This window comes from Mirounga leonina, unplaced genomic scaffold (assembly GCF_011800145.1).
Source record: "Mirounga leonina isolate KUSES-001 unplaced genomic scaffold, KU_Mleo_1.0 Mir_151, whole genome shotgun sequence".
Lineage (NCBI taxonomy): Eukaryota > Metazoa > Chordata > Mammalia > Carnivora > Phocidae > Mirounga > Mirounga leonina.
In genome coordinates, this window is record NW_023270377.1 from 39,296,905 (window position 1) to 39,304,179 (window position 7,275).

Here is a 7,275-nt window from a genome sequence, read left to right on the forward strand (position 1 = left end):
TAACAATTCCTAATGAAAAGAGGCTTATTAAAGAAATGGGTTTACTTTTCCTATTTGGTACAGTTTGGAGATTAGCATTTCCTGACATGCGAAATTGGTTCAGTAGTTCTTTATCAATAGTATTGCTATAGACCAGATGATTGTATCCCCTCAAAATGTATATGTTGAAACCTTTTTCCCAATGTGATGATATTTGGAGGTGGGGCCTCTGGGCAGTGATGAGGAATTGGTGCTCTTATAAAAGGGAGCCCAGGGGCTGCCTGGGTGGCTCAGTGGGTAAAGCCTCTGACTTTTGATTTTGGCTCAGGTCATGATCTCAGGGTTATGAGATCAAGCCCTGTGTCAGGCTATGTGCTGGGTGTGGAGCCTGCTTAAGATTCTCTCTCTCCTCCTTCCTCTGTCTCTCTCTACCCTCCCTCTCTAAAAAAATATAAATTAAAATTAAATTAAAATTAAAATAAAGGGGCCCCAGAAGCCCCTTTACCCTTTCTGCTGTGTGAGGACACAATGAGAACACCATCTATGAACCAGGGAACAGACTCTCACCAGACACCAAATCTGCCAGTGCCTTGATCTTTGAATTCCCAGCCTCCAGAACTGCAAGAAATTTTCTGTTGTTTTTAAGTCACTCAGTCTATGGTATTTCTGTTATAACAGCTCAAATAGACTAACACAGATGCAGTTGATATCTTACGGATTTTCTTGCCTTTCTCATCATGTTTACAAGTTTCTCCAAACATTGTGTCCACACCTTGCATCCAAATGTACAAAATGGCATGAAATCAAGAAAAAGACCTTGAAAGTCTGTCTCTCATCAAAGAGAAAAAAAAAAAAAAAAACTTTCTCCAAAGAACCACATCTCTTTTCAGCAAACTGTTCTAAAATCTAAAATTAACCAGGCAGCCTCATGCAGAACTCTAGGCTGGGGACCAGGTCCACACTTTCTGGAATAAAGTAATCTCAGCTCAATACTTGAAGAACTCCAATGTTTTGAGACAAAGATGGGGAAGTAATTGAGGGAGAGTAGTCACACTGTCTGTCACATAAAAATAAGTGTCTGTCTCATAAAACATTTGAAGAAAATTTTTAAAAAATCAGGGTATAAAAATAGTTTGTCAGTTTGTATTTCGTGAAGCCCTGGTAGGTAATGTACAGTTCGCTATGTCAGACATGCCCTGATCTGTTTCTTTTTCACTGAAGCAAAACCAGAATCCCAACTTCTTTTTTCCCCTCAGAAAAATGTCTATAGTTCCTTGGAAATATCTGTAGTCTCAAAGGTGTATCTATTTCCAGATGGTAGAGAAATAGACAGTCATTTCCTGGGACCCCCTGATTGTTCTGGGCAAATTTCTAGAGACTCTCTTCCAGAGTGTTCACTGGCTGGGTGTTTGTGTGACACCATTTCTGACATATCAGGGCCATCACAGTATGAATTTTACAGAATGCCCTGTGGGGAGCTGACCATCCACCCAGAGATTTTTCCACTTCATTAGTGGCTCTCTCAAACATTAGCCTCCAGACAGAGTTCATCTTGATTCTGGAGACTTCAGCTGTAATTTCGGCAGAGCCCAAAAGCTGGCATTTGTCTTTGAGTCTCAGGCAATAGCTCAGATTTGAGACCTGGCCAGATGGTTCCACAGTTTACTTTCCCAACCACACCTCTTAATTCTCTGAAATATATTCCACCATAGGAGTCTTCAGTTCTCTAATATCCAAAAGAGATGCAGTCTGTACCCATCTGGGTCATACTCCCCTTGCACTTTTGCCCAGTCCTTAGAGTTCACAGAATAGCCCTTTCATGTAGTGCTCCTCTGTGGAGTTCCCCTGAGATGCCAGATTTCATGAAGACTTGATGTTGGCATGATCACTCCTCTCTCTATTCCTCTCCTGGCTTTGTTGTCCCAAAGGAACAAAGCGAGCTGATGTCGCTGATTTGTCTAATATATGGTCTTATTTGTTGAAGGGCACCATGTAGCTCACAACTCAGGTATTTCCTGGTGTCCCCTGAGGCAATTCTTAGTGTCAAATCACTAGAGACTGTTTTGTTTTATTTTGTTTTTTTCCTGTTACATATTGCAAAAAATGGGCATTCTCATGCATCCTGTAACTGTTGGGAGTGTTCTTGCTCCCCAAAGTGTTGTACTTCACTTCAGGAGCACATCCTTTTTTTGCAAGACAGTGATGACTTTGCAGTTGCTATTCATCAATGTCATGGCTTTGATATTGTTCTGGTTATCTTGCCAGTGTTTCTTTTTTTTTTTTTTAAGATTTTACTTATTTATTTGAGAGAGAGAGAATGAGAGAGAGCACATGAGAGGGGGGAGGGTCAGAGGGAGAAGCAGACTCCCTGCCGAGCAGGGAGCCCGATGCGGGACTCGATCCCGGGACTCCAGGATCATGACCTGAGCCGAAGGCAGTCGCTTAACCAACTGAGCCACCCAGGCGCCCCTCTTGCCAGTGTTTCTTGACTGAGGCCAAAGTTTTTCTGAGCACTAGGTGGTTATACCTGACTGCCTTTTGCTTATTTCATTCACACTGGTAGCAAAATTGTACATACAGATTCCTAAAAAATCTCTATGTTGTTGTTGTTTTTCTTTTCTTTGAGATTTTCATCCTGGGGAGGCCCCAGGACAACCTCTATTTCAGAATTCTTCAGTGATACAATTCTGTTTTTGAATCGCTGAACCAGAGTCAAAGCAAATAATTAAAAGTCAGGTGCCCTCCACTCCACCAGACTCATCCTCCATCCACTTTTCTTCTATAGTTAAACTATCAACATGAAAATTGGGAATATTTCCACGTGAACACATGGACTCTGAACTTCTTTAAGTACTATCAAAATCTATGTCATTGAATCCATTGCAGATGATTCAGACCTTACAACCTTTTCTACTGGGTCTTGTTCAATAGTTTTACTGACATGGAAGATTTTTTCCCTCTTAGCTATGACAGGGATACAAAAGCTATCAGGTTGAGCCGGGCCTATCCAAGTAATGTTGTCAGACACAGGCCCAGAGCATAAGGTACTTTGTGATCATAGATGATCTTAATGTAGAGCCCTAGGAAATTTAATATAATGTTCTATCTCCTCCGAGCCATAGATTAACCAAAACTCAAATACTTCTTCTCTCAAGTGTTAGCTCAGTATGCTCTGAAAATACCCACAGCTTTTGGTATGTGTGACTTCAGTTATGGTCTTTGGAACTTACTCATCACCTATCATTATATTAGTTAGCTTTAAACTTTTTAAATAAACTTACTTATGAGGTAATTTTCAATTTATAGAACACTTAGAAAGATAGCACAAAAAGTTCCTGTATATCCTTCACTGCCTTCCCCTAATGTTAACATTTTTTATAACCATAGTATATTTGTCAAAATTAATAAATTAACACTCATATGATACTGTTAACTAAACTACAAACTCTATTCCAATTCCACCAGTTTTTCTACTCATGTCAGTCTTCTGTTCTAGAGTCCAGTCCAGGCTACCACATTGAATGTAGTCATGTCTCCTTTGTCCTCCTCTAATCTGTGACAGTTTCTCAGACTTTCCTTGTTTTTGAAGACCTTCCAGCTTTGGCAATGACTGATCAGGTATTTTTAAGAAATGTCCTTGGAGTGCCTGGATGGCTCAGTCAGTTAAGCATCTACCTTTGGCTCAGGTCATGATCTCAGTCAAATAATTTAAGAATTATTTGCTTTGAAAAATGGCCCATACTATTTGTACTGCAACTCCTAGCTTCCTTTCCTACTGAGACTATACAAAGTAAAAAGGCAAATCACAGAGGGGGTAAAATATATGTGAAATGGATATAACAGGCAAATACTTTTTAGCCAGCATATATAAAACATACTAATCAATTAGTAATAAAAAGACAAATAGAGATATGGGTAAAGAACCTAACGTGTGACTTCATAACAAAAAAAAAATCGAAATGACTAATAAAGATGAAAATGTGCTTAATCCTGTTAGGAATCAGGTAAATGCAATTAAAACCACAGTGAGATACAATGACCCATCCAGCAGGCTTGAAAAAATTATAAAATCTGAGCAAATGTTGGGGAAATGTGGAGCAACTGGAACTCTTATATAATGCAATATATAATTGAAACAACTGCATTGGGAAAAGATTGGACAGTATCTAATAGAGCAAAAGAGAAACAACCTATAACTCAACAGTCCCATGCTTAGGTATATATTCCACAGGAATGGAAGTTTGTGTGTATCCAAAAACATGCACAGGGTTGGGGTGCCTGGGTGGCTCAGTTGGTTAAACATCTGACTCTTGATTGCAGCTCGGGTCATGATCTCAGGGTTGTGGGATTGATCCCCTGTGTGTTGGGCTTTGTGCTGGCCATGGGTCCTGCTTAAGATTCTCTCTCTCCCTTTCCCTCTGCCCCCACCCGCAGCTCACTCACGCTCATGCACACACCTCCGCTCACTCTCTCTCTCTCTCAAAAAAAAAAAAAAATGCGCAGGGCTGATGAAAGTATTGTTTGTAACACTTAAAAGCTGTAAATAAGGGCCTTGCCGAGCAGGATGGCCGGCGGGGCTCCCCTCCCCGGCCCCAACGGGCGGGCGGGCTGCCCTGAGGGGGCGGGAGGGGAGAGCTGGGCCGGCTGGAGGGTGGGTGACAATGCTGAACTTCTGCGCTGCCCCCAGCCGCAAGAGGAAGAGCACGCAGTTGGACCTGGCCTTTTTCAGGTTGCCGCGGGATCCCGCCAGATGCCAGAAGTGGGTGGAGAATTATAGGAGAGCGGACTTAGAAGATGAAACACCTGATCAACTAAATAAACATTATCGATTATGTGCCAAACATTTTGAGACCTCTATGATCTGTAGAACTATACATTTTGCAGAGGCATCAGAAAACTAAAGAATGATTGGGTTATTTTATTTCTCAAAATTAATTGAAGCAGATACTTGTGAAGTCATTGGGAGTGTCCTTATAGGACAGTTCTTCGAGATAATGCAATACCAGCAATATTTGATCTTACCAGTCATTTGAACAATCCACATAGTAGACACAGAAAACGAATGAAAGAATTGAGTGAAGATGAAATCAGGACACTGAAACAGAAAAAAATTGATGAAACTTCTGAACAGGAACCAAAATATAAAGAAATAAACAACAGCAACGCTCAGAATCCCAGTGCAGAAGAAGGGGGTGAAGAACAGGATGAAGACATTTTACCTTTAACCCTTGAAGAAAAAGAAAACAAAGAATACTTAAAATCTTTATTTGAAATTTTGATTCTTATCAAAACCTCTGGATGGGCATGAAACTGATGAAATCCCAGAGGGTCTGTTTACTCCGGATAACTTCCAAACACTGCTGGAGTGCCGGATAAATTCTGGCGAAGAGGTTCTGAGAAAGCGCTTTGAGACAACAGCAGTTAACACATTGTTCTGCTCGAAAACACAGCAGAAACATGCTAGACATCTGTGAGAGCTACATTCGGGAGGAGAACCTCAGGGAAGTGAGAGACTCCCACTTCTTTTCCATCATCACTGATGACGTAGTGGACATAGCAGGGGAAGAACACTTGCCTGTGTTGGTGAGGTTTGTTGATGAATCTCATAACCTGAGAGAGGAATTTGTGGGCTTCTTGCCTTATGAAGCTGATGCAGAAATTTTGGCTGTAAAATTTCACACTACGATAACTGAGAAGTGGGGGTTAAACATGGAGTATTGTCGTGGCCAGGCTTACATTGTGTCCAGTGGATTTTCTTCCAAAATGAAAGTCATTGCTTCTAGACTTTTAGAGAAATATCCCCAAGCTATCTACACACTTTGCTCTTCCTGTGCCTTAAATATGTGGTTGGCAAAATCAGTGCCTGTTGTGGGAGTATCTGTTGCGTTCGGAACAATTGAGGAAGTTTGTTCTTTCGTCCATTGATCTCCACAATTGCTTTTGGAGCTTGACAGTGTAATTTCTGTCCTCTTTCAGAACAATGAGGAAAAGGGTAAAGAACTGAAGGAAATCTGCCATTCTCAGTGGACAGGCAGGCATGATGCTTTTGAAATTTTAGTGGACCTCCTGCAAGCACTTGTTTTATGTTTAGATGGTATAAATAGTGATATAAATATTAGATGGAATAACTATATAGCTGGTCGAGCTTTTGTACTCTGTAGTGCAGTAACAGATTTTGATTTCATCGTTACCATTGTTGTTCTTAAAAATGTTCTATCTTTTACAAGAGCCTTTGGGAAAAACCTTCAAGGGCAAACCTCTGATGTCTTCTTTGCAGCCAGTAGCTTGACTGCAGTGCTGTATTCACTAAATGAAGTGATGGAAAATATTGAAGTTTATCATGAATTTTGGTTCGAAGAAGCCACAGATTTGGCAACTAAGCTTGATATTCAGATGAAACTCCCTGGAAAATTCCGCAGAGCCCAGCAAGGTAACCTGGAATCTCAGCTCACTTCTGAGAGTTACTATAAAGAAACTCTAAGTGTTCCAACAGTGGAACACATTATTCAGGAACTGAAAGATATATTCTCAGAACAGCACCTCAAAGCTCTTAAATGCTTATCTCTTGTACTGTCTGTCATGGGACAGCTCAAAATTTTTTTTTTTTTTTTTTAGCTCAAATTTAATACATCAGAGGAGCACCATGCTGACATATACAGAAGTGACTTGCCCAATCCTGACACACTCTCAGCTGAGCTGCATTGCTGGAGAATCAAGTGGAAACACAGAGGGAAAGATACAGAGCTTCCATCCACCACTTATGAAGCCCTGCATCTACCAGACATCAAGTTTTTTCCTAATGTTTATGCATTGCTGAAAGTCCTATGTATTCTTCCTGTGATGAAGGTTGAGAATGAACACTATGAAAGTGGGTGAAAGCGTCTCAAAGCATACCTGAGGAACACTTTGACAGACCAAAGTTCAAGTAACTTGGCTTTGCTTAACATAAATTTTGATATAAAACATGATCTGGATTTAATGGTGGACACATATATCAAACACTATACAACTAAGTCAGAGCTTCCTACAGATAACTCAGAAACCATTGAAAATACCTAAAAGACTTTTAAAGTAGGCTTTCTCTTATGTTTGATATTTGGAAAAATCTGTAAGAAATTTGAAAACATCTTACAGAAAAGCTGTCAGGTGTATGTAGGCCACTTAATCACTGAATATCTTGACCTGTCGACCTCTCATTGAGTACATTAGCCATTGATAATCTGCCTATTTAAATGGCCCCTGTTTAAATGCTCATGCTTTGGAGACATACCTGTTCCAGAAGATAGCATTGAAAGT

General features: G+C 40.4%; 1 pseudogene; it reads left to right on the forward strand.

The window, feature by feature from the left end:
- Positions 1-4,640: 4,640 nt before the first annotated feature.
- On the forward strand, positions 4,641-7,065 carry LOC118011784 (annotated as a pseudogene).
- Positions 7,066-7,275: the final 210 nt, after the last annotated feature.